Here is a 9,161-nt window from a genome sequence, read left to right on the forward strand (position 1 = left end):
CTGATATTTTATGCCGATATTCAGTATCTTCACTTACCTCTGCCAAGTAGGTTATGTTTTCGGTGCCGTTTGTTTGTCTGTCTGTTTGTCTGTTAGCAGGATTACGGAAAAACTACTGGCCCGATTTTCATGAATCTTTGTGGAAGGGTGTAGCATGGGCCAAAGAAGAACCCATTAAATTTTGGAGTGGATCCGGATCTGACTCACAAACAAGCAATAATAGCACGAACCTTGGCGGAGGTCTGCGCTCTCCGAGTGCCCTTCTAGTTTTTACAATTTTTGCCAAAAAAAGTTAAAATGATTCAGTGTTTCTCCCAGAACTTTATTCTTATCAGCATGGGAAAAGCAGAAACAGCACTAAAACTCGCACTAAAATCGGGACACTAAAACTCTTAACTGAAACCACTGACTAATGAAATGTTTAGGTTGGTTAGCAGCTCCTGAAGGCAGGGTGAGGCAGGCTTCTCTGCAGGTTTTACAGACTGACACAAAATTATAACCTCAACTCCATCATATCGGCGGGGGACAACAGCAGCTATGTTTACATACACACTATAATGTGACTATTGCCAATACTGCAATAGTCCAATTAAGCCATTTACATAATTGCATAAACTGACAACTCTCCATAATAATCCTGTTTATATGAGCGAAGTACTATACTTTGATTATCCAGAGAATTGTGGAATTATTTTTTTTTCCTGTCCTCCCACTATCAAATTTAGCAAAATCAATTATGGCCATGAGTCTGCACGACCATATCATAATGTTCGTCACAGCCATAGGCCTATCTCTATTGCAATTACAAAATGCCGTACTTCAGGTGCTATTTTTGGGGAAACCTGACGGAAAGAAGGAGATGACGCATGCAACTGTTGTTGGATGAGGACATGGAGTGACGACTGGTGGGAACGAGCGGTGCTGAGGGAGTTCAGTGGTGTGAAGTGGAGAGAGAACTTAAGAATGGAGGTGTGTGAACTCCAGCGTCCAGTGTATCCCCAGGATGTCACTGTCCGCGCTCCTGTGCCCCTGATGACGACAGTGGCTTTGACACTCGGAAGCAGTGTAGAATAAGAGCTATAGCCGACCAGTTTGGTGTGAACAAAAGCACCATAAAGAAGTTCCACGTACTGTATTTTGTGTTTTTGAGTATGGTGCTAGTTCCGCAAGATTAAATCTAGGTGCGTAATTGCACAGCTACAGATGGAACACTGTCCTGCCGCCTTCAGATGGCTATAGGGAGTTCATCAACCAAAAGGGAAGCTCTCATACGTCCTACAAGCAGTTTATGGATGTCAGATATTGGTAAGAATCACCTATTAATCTAGCAAAGCACAGACTACAGTTCCCTTCTACCTCCACATAACACAATGAGCTGGGCACATGTGCAACTCAACCACACTTCAAGAAATGCAAAATTTACTCCACATACTATCGTCGTTGGGAAAAACTCATATCTCCAATTTCATGTTTTAGCTTCAACTAAAGGATTCCCTGCTCCTCTATGCATTGAGAACATTCTGCAACCCTAGCATTTATGAAACCTTTTCAAAACCAATTAGATGAACTCAAAAATGCATGGCCATGAGTTGACATTGTGGAGATACAAGGTTTTCACCTGATAACAGTGATATGTTACTGCGATAATGGGACTCTGCCTTACTCACATTATTGCCTTAATCACATTGTAATCACGTTTTTGATGTGCATCTAAACGTGGCTATTTAATGGCCAATTTCTGATATCTATTAAAAGGCCAATATCAGCCCAATATATCAGCAAATCGATATATTGGTCTAACCCTACACACCCACACACACATACAGATTGATAGACACAGTAGATGGAGAGAGAGACAGACCTCAGTGAGCCACCTGGTATTTGAGTATACAAGCATATTTATAGTGTCCATAGAGATCTGTTTTTCACATTCACTGTAAGTCAAGTATGTGACAACCGGTGACCTTGCAACCTTTTTGTAAACTCCATCTACTCAAGCAGCTCTGGAGTACATCCTCTGTTTGGGCCTAATCCTTTGAAATACAGCTGGGAAAGATAACCGCATTTTCTGCAGCACACACACATCACCATGTTGGGTTTTTTTTTTGGTCTTATTGTTGTTACTGTTAAATTCCCAAACAGTGGATTGATATCCCCGGAAGATTTACCCCTGTCTCCTACTGGAGTTTCTCAGCTCCCTCTCCATAAAGGGGAATGTCTTCCATTATCCGGTTGGAATTTTTAAGGAGGGAGCTGGACGCTTATCTCTGGCTCGAATCTGCAATGCTGGGGTCTCTTGTTCCCTCGCCCCGGCTTCATAAAATAGCGCAATAAAAGAGCTTTTAACCCTCCCCCACCCACCCATACCAAGTGCTACACCTGGCCACGGCTGGGGCCATAAATCTTAAATAGAGAGCGCATCAAAGGGGGCAGAGGAGCAAGTGGGAATGCAGAGGAAGCTTAAATACCGCGAAGGAGAGAGGGAAGGAGGGCGAGAGGGACACGGGGGCAAGGAGGGGGAAGTGAGAGTGGTTGAACGAAAAGGTAAAGGAAAGGGAAAAGGGCTATAGGGAAAGGAAGGGTCAGAGAGGAAGAGATGAATAAAAGAAAGGAAGTGTTTAGGAGTGAAAAAAAGTGTTTGTCTGGGAGGAGATTGGTGGAGGGCTAGAGGGCACAGGGAGGCAGAGAGAGGGATGGTCAGGGTCAAAATGAACCTGAAAGGACCTTTATATATCCAGGGAAGTTGACTGCATGCTCTCTTCACATTCACACAGTTACATTCACACCTGGGATCTGCCCAGTACACCCTCAGTCTTAACATCTTGTATTTTTATCTCAAACTTCCCTTACTTTTACTACCTTTCTCTCCCTAATTGATATCTCATTGGTTTACACCTTTGAATAATCCCTTCCTGTGTTTTGTCCCGCCACAACATCCTGATTCAACATGAAATACATCACATTAAAGAGGCAAGATGCTCTCAAAATGTGATGTTCTGTCTTCATCCCAATTTTAAGGTCTGCTGGCTAAAGTGTGTTTAATATTACTGTCACTCTTTCATCATTGCATAACATGTTTTCAAGTGTCTGACTCTTAGATATCACACAATGCCTGAATAGCTTTATTGGTTTAATAAGAATCCCTGTTAGCTGGCTACAGAGCCTCAAGGACATTCGGCACACAAACACACACACACACACACACATAAGTACACAGGACATTTAGTCACGGTTGTGCCCCCTTGACTTTGACTGTGACATTAGTGAAAATTCACTCCAAACCTGCAAAGAAATTGGCTCTTTTCCACCTGGCCACCCCTCTCCATTTCCATTCAGCCATCTTCTCATGCTATCAAGTTAAACGTTAAGATGTAATTACCTCTGAACTGAGCGCACTATCAAGTGGGGGAATGGCAAAGTTATAGGGACCCTGAGAGAAAAAAAACAAAAAAAAAAACAACAACACGGTAGCTTAGAGTCACGACAGGTGTTTTCTCCTGGGCCCGACCGAAATGAACATGGAAATGAATGTTTGAAATGCATTCGGCAGGCGGAGGGGAGAGAGAAAGGGAGAGTGCGGAGGGAGAGCGAGCATCGGAGCAACGGAGGTAATTATTCGTCGACTCCTTCACCTGTGACAAGAGGCTTAGGGGAGCGGGTGGTTTGGGGACGGGGGGGTGGGTGCAGAGGGGTGGGGTGGGTGATTGCTGCTACCCAGAAAGCAATTGGCCAGAGACCTCTGCTGCTGTCCCTGCCGACTTCCACAATGACTGGCTAATCCCTTTTACTCTCTCTCTCTGTTTCTCTCTCCCTCTCCCTCTCCCTCTCTCTTTCTTTCTCTCTCTCTCTCTCCAGCTGATGACGGCTGCTCTTTTTTTTTCTCCGTCTTCATCCCATCTCCTCTTTGAACAGCAAATAACGTTTGGGGCCATTTGCTCAAAAGAGGTATTTTCTCCATCTCCATCTCCCCCTCCCCTCACACCCAACACACACACACTCACACACACACACACACACACAGCTATTTCGTTAACCCGAGCCGCCCCCTCGATCCAGGCCACAAGTATCTTCAGCTCACTCAGGGATGGAAATTAAATGCCAATTGTGCAGCGGTTATTACAAATTGTATAAGCTCTGCAATCTTGTGGCTAGGTCAGGTGCAGCTTCAATTCTTATGTGCCCCCTCCCTTCTTTTTATCACCGGCTCGGCAGTCTTGGTTTTGGTGTGTGTGTGTGTGTGTGTGCGTGTGTGGGAACACGTGAGCTGAATAAGACAGAAACCGCAATAATAGACACTGTGGGAAGGGTGAGGTGAAAGCGGTTAGCCTTTCCTGCAGCAAACACCAATCAGCCCTTGCAGGTTGAGGTTGTAAGTCACAACAGAAAACGCGTCTCGTTTCATGAAGTGTCACAGATCAATAATGGACTCTCGGCTCTTCTATATAAAGCGATATCTCTGAAGGAAAGGAAGAGCGAGCGGTGGGAGTGAGTTACGGCTGAAAAGGTGACAGAGGGTGAACTTGTGACCTATGACTCACGATGCCATTCAATTAGAGAGCGGGCTCCAGTTACCGCTCAAGACACAGGAGGCGGTGGATCTGCTTGCACTGTACGCGAACCTGAATTAAACATTTAAGTGACCCCACTCCATGTTACCCCCCCCCCCCCCCCGCCCCCAGCAGTGAGACTTGGGTAACCAGCGCGCACAATCTTCCGTCCCCGTTTGTCTTCAAAAGGCCGCACTCTGGAATGAAAGCGTCTTGTGATGATTAAGAAATATATTGTGAGCAAGTGTCCTTCCATAAATTTAATCAAGAGACGTAATGTGAAAAATCCCATTATATGGATGCTATGTGAAAAGGGGAGGGGTGTGTGTTTTTCTTTCATTAACAGAAACGCTGAGGCTTACAATATGTTGACTGGATTCATTTTAGTGAAACTCTTACCAGTACGGACCTAATTCCATTCACCGTTGCTCCCCAGTCCTCTGTGTGTAATAACAGTCCTAGAGGGGGGCTGCAGATGATGTCATGATGCCATTATCAGCCAATTACATTACAGGGAAATTGCCTCTGATATATTGGCTATTCAAAACAATAACCAGCATCCACTGAGGCCATCAGGACTAATGCCATAACCCCCCCCCCCCATGCTAAATGAATATACCTCTTTACAACCAAGCATTGAGTGCATTGTATTAGGTTTTTTACTTCTGAAAAAAGGCCTGCAAAACTCCAACTCAATTCTTACTTCACTTCAAGTAGCACGGCAATAAAGAAGCCCTCAGGGAAAAACGGAGTCTGGTTTACTGTAAAATTCCCCTTTCCCCGCTGTTGTGAATCCAAACAGTAGGCCGGGCGGTCAATCAAACGCTGCGAGCTGCGTGTTACCGTGGTTCTGAGGTCGCCGTATGCCTTATCCGCATAAATTACAGTGTCACATTCATAAGCAAAAACATCTCGTGTTACCGCTGTCGCCGCCGTGTAAAAGGGATCTGGTAAAAGAATATAAGGCCGGGGCCGAGGCAGACGGACACAGGGAGAGACAGACGGAGAGACGGGGTTGTGATCGAATGTCCCCCCCGCTCATCGCACAGAGCCTCTGAAAAGGGAAACTCGAACCGAGACCAAAAGACAACCTCCTAGTTAGGCGGAGGAGAAAATACGAGCACATAAAACAGGAGATAAACGCTGCTGCTGGTAGCAAAGAGAGGGTATTTTTTTATTTTCTTCTTTTTTTCCTGAGGCAGACTTTTTGGAACGGACTGCAGTGGACTCGAGCCTAGTTTTGTGACTCTGAAGGCCTCTGATTCCTAAAAAAGTCAGCACTTTGGAGAGAGGCGGCTTGTGGTGAGCATGCACGTGTCTGAGCGGAGTCTGCGTGTGGTTGTTGTCGTCTGCTCACTGTGTGTGTGTGTGTGTGTGCGTGTGCGTGTGCGTGTGCGCTTGTTACCATGACCAAATACTCGAGTGTCAGCTTGAGTGTGACAAAGTGCCGGTTGTGAAGTGTGGGCGCCTGTGTAACAAGACTTCAAAGGGAGTGGGCGCTCGTTTTGCGCACGAGAATGTTTTGTCCGTGTTGTGCACATCTGGAGATGCTCATCTCATCTGACACGTGTGTGAATAGAGCCAGTTTGTGCGGTGATTGTTTAAATATAAAGAAATTTGTGTCCAAGCCTGTGACTTCCCGAATATGTTTGGATCTGGCTTTTATCATTCTTTCGTCTGAGTTTCAAGAATGTCGGCCTCTTGTCTGTGTGTGTATCTATCTGTGTGTGTGTGTGTCAGAATGTGTGTGCATCTGTCTGTTTGCATGTCTGTGTGTGTGTGTATCCATCTATTGGTGTGTGCGTGCAGAATATATTTCAGGCCGATATTGGCCTTTTAAAATAAATTCCACATTGGCCAATCAGTGTCTTTCATTAGCATGGGTTTTAATTAGGGCTGTCAAAGTTAACGCAATAATAACACGTTAACACAAATTCGTTTTAACACCACTAATTTTTTTGATGCATTAACGCAGGTACTGCAAGTCGTATGGCAACTAGCAAGCAATGGATAAAGAAAAAGGTATTTTGAATGGCAAGTTCAGCTACAAAGCCCAGATCAAAGTTATTTGCAGTTACTGTCAATGTGAATTGAGTTACCACCGGAGTACATTTAGTCTTAAATACCATTTGCTAGCCAAGCACACAGCTAATGCAGACAGCTAGCCCGTTAGCCCGAAACATCTCGCTTGCGGCAGACCACGCTTGATACTGTGCGAGGGAAACCCATGGAAACCCATTTCAACAGCAATAGCTAAATGGGTGGCGACAGCTTGCAGGCCAGTTAACGCTGTGGAGGACGAGGGCCTGCGTGAAATAATTCGGATCGCATCCAACGACTGCACTTATGAGTTATCTTCGAGAACCACCACCGTATTGAAGATACACAATTTGTATGAAGACCGGAAAGCAAAAGTAGCGGAGGAGCTGGGACAGGCTACGAAGGTTGCGCTCACTGGGGACTATTGGACTTCACTCAGCAATCACTGCTACCTCGGGGTAACAGCGCATTATTTTGACAAGCAGTGGGAACTTCGGTCACATGCATTGACTGTTATGAAGACAGAGGAGAGGCATTTTGCTGAAGCGTGCACCGAACACTTTATGCAAGTCGCAAAACAGTGGAACATTGAACATAAAGTCAGCGCCGATAGTGCTCGCAACATGATAGCAGCGGCCAGACAACTCCTGTTTTGAGTCTCTGCAGAACAGTTCGCTTGACACCGCATTAGCAAAATGCAGAAAAGTAGTGGGGCATTTCAAACATAGTCCACCAAACGCCGCGGAGCTCGAACAACAGCAAATTGCAAATGGTCAAAAGACAGAGTCACTCACACAGGACGTGTCAACGAGATGGAACTCTACCCTGGAGATGTTAAAGCGTGTGCAGAGAAACCAACAACCACTGAGAGCTGCACTGGCCCTACATTCAACCAACATCGCCATGCCAACAACAGCTGAGCTGGAGAAACTGCAGAGGTTGGAGACAGTGCTGGAGCCCTGCAGGTAATTTAGTGATACTCTCAGTGATAGCTAACATGTGTTTCTTAATCAAAGTGGGTCTTTGTCAGAAGTGTGTGTGTGTGTGTGTGAGAGAGAGAGAGAGAGAGAGAGAGGGCGAGATGAGGGAGGGCAAGAGAGAAAGAGGGTAGGGAGAAAGTGTGTGTGAGAGAGAGGGTAGGGAGAAAGTGTGTGTGTGTGTGTGTGAGAGATGGTAGGGAGAAAGTGTGTGTGTGTGTGTGTGAAAAACTAAATATGCCCATTCTTAGCTGTTAGTAGGCTAGTAAATAGACTAACCTGCAAAATTGACCACCCTCTCCACACTACCCTGTGCTTCTCATATATATGTGTTGACGCAAATAGGCTACATAGGCATATGGATAGTTTTCTCTCAATCATCACATGTTTAAAATTAGCTTCCCCAAATGAAACACCCACCCGCTGCCTAGTAGTTTGTGATTTCTAGCTCTAAAGGCAGGATTATAGTCGAGGGACTATTTTCAATCGTGTTCATCTTGCTGATGTTCAGTGCCACTCAGCCCTTGTGTGAGTGAATGTAACAAGTTCCTAACTGAAGTGCTTTTCTCTATTATTGCAGGTACATAACTGAACTTCTTGAAGGAGAACAGTTTGTCTCATGCTCAGTGGTGCTGCCTGCTTTGTGCCATATATCGCGAGTGATGGAGATCTGTGAGGATGACTCAGCCTACATGGTCAAATTCAAGCAGACTTTCACAACAGACATGGAGAAACGCAAGGAAAAAAACAGACATCACATGGCTGAGGATTGCATTAGCACTTGTTGGAGCCATTTTATTTAATGAGCCTATTTTTGGCTGTAGTTGACTGGCTGAGATTAATACCAGCCAATGACATAGTATACGTGCAGCAAGATGGTAATTAAACCAGGTGTGCAACAAAGGAAAGAGACGCCGCAGAGAAACAGTTTTTCAACCGCACGCTCCTAAGTTTGTTGATTATCTTTATTACCGCTTGTTGTTTTGATACTTTGATACTTCGTGTGAATAATTTTCTTTAACCTACGTTAAGCTATTTTGATTTGAACTTGACGTAAGGCCGTCATAGATATACACATTTACATAACATATTCAAACATTCATTCACCTCATCTGTACAACGAGACCTACAAGCAAATTCATCTCACGGTAAGAAGATAACATAAATGTACGTGTTGGAAGTCTCGTATGGCGTCTGATTGGCTTCATTTGAAAAGAACATAGAAAGCCAGAACAGCACTTGATCCTAGGTTTAAGGACCTCGAGTGTCTGTGCAGACCTGAGAGGGCTGAGGTGTGGGGTTCAATCAGTGCCTTGTTCAGGGAGGAGAGGCCTGCACAGCCGGAGCAACCAGCGATGTCTGAGCCGCCTAAGAAAACAGCAGCTCTCATGGCTGCCCTAGAGTCTGACTCTGATGATGAGGAGGACTCCATTGAGAAATGTGTGGAGCGCTACAGGGCAGAGCCCGCTATTGGCATGGAGGACTGTCCCAGCAGTGGTGGTCCAAACATGAAGGGGCACACAGCAAGCTGGCCTGCCTTGCACGCAAGTACTTGGCAACACCTGCCACATTAGTACCATGTGAGAGGTTATTTTCA

The 9,161-nt window shown here is 45.3% G+C and overlaps 1 pseudogene; it reads left to right on the forward strand.

The window, feature by feature from the left end:
- The first annotated feature begins 6,553 nt into the window (after positions 1 to 6,553).
- On the forward strand, positions 6,554 to 8,367 carry LOC139645490 (E3 SUMO-protein ligase ZBED1-like; annotated as a pseudogene).
- The last annotated feature ends 794 nt before the right edge of the window (positions 8,368 to 9,161 follow it).

This window comes from Centroberyx affinis, unplaced genomic scaffold, assembly GCF_046629955.1.
Source record: "Centroberyx affinis isolate AG114_WGS23_722 - 3 ecotype Tasmania unplaced genomic scaffold, CSIRO-AGI_Caff_v1 ptg000874l_1, whole genome shotgun sequence".
In the NCBI taxonomy this organism is placed as follows: Eukaryota; Metazoa; Chordata; class Actinopteri; order Beryciformes; family Berycidae; genus Centroberyx; species Centroberyx affinis.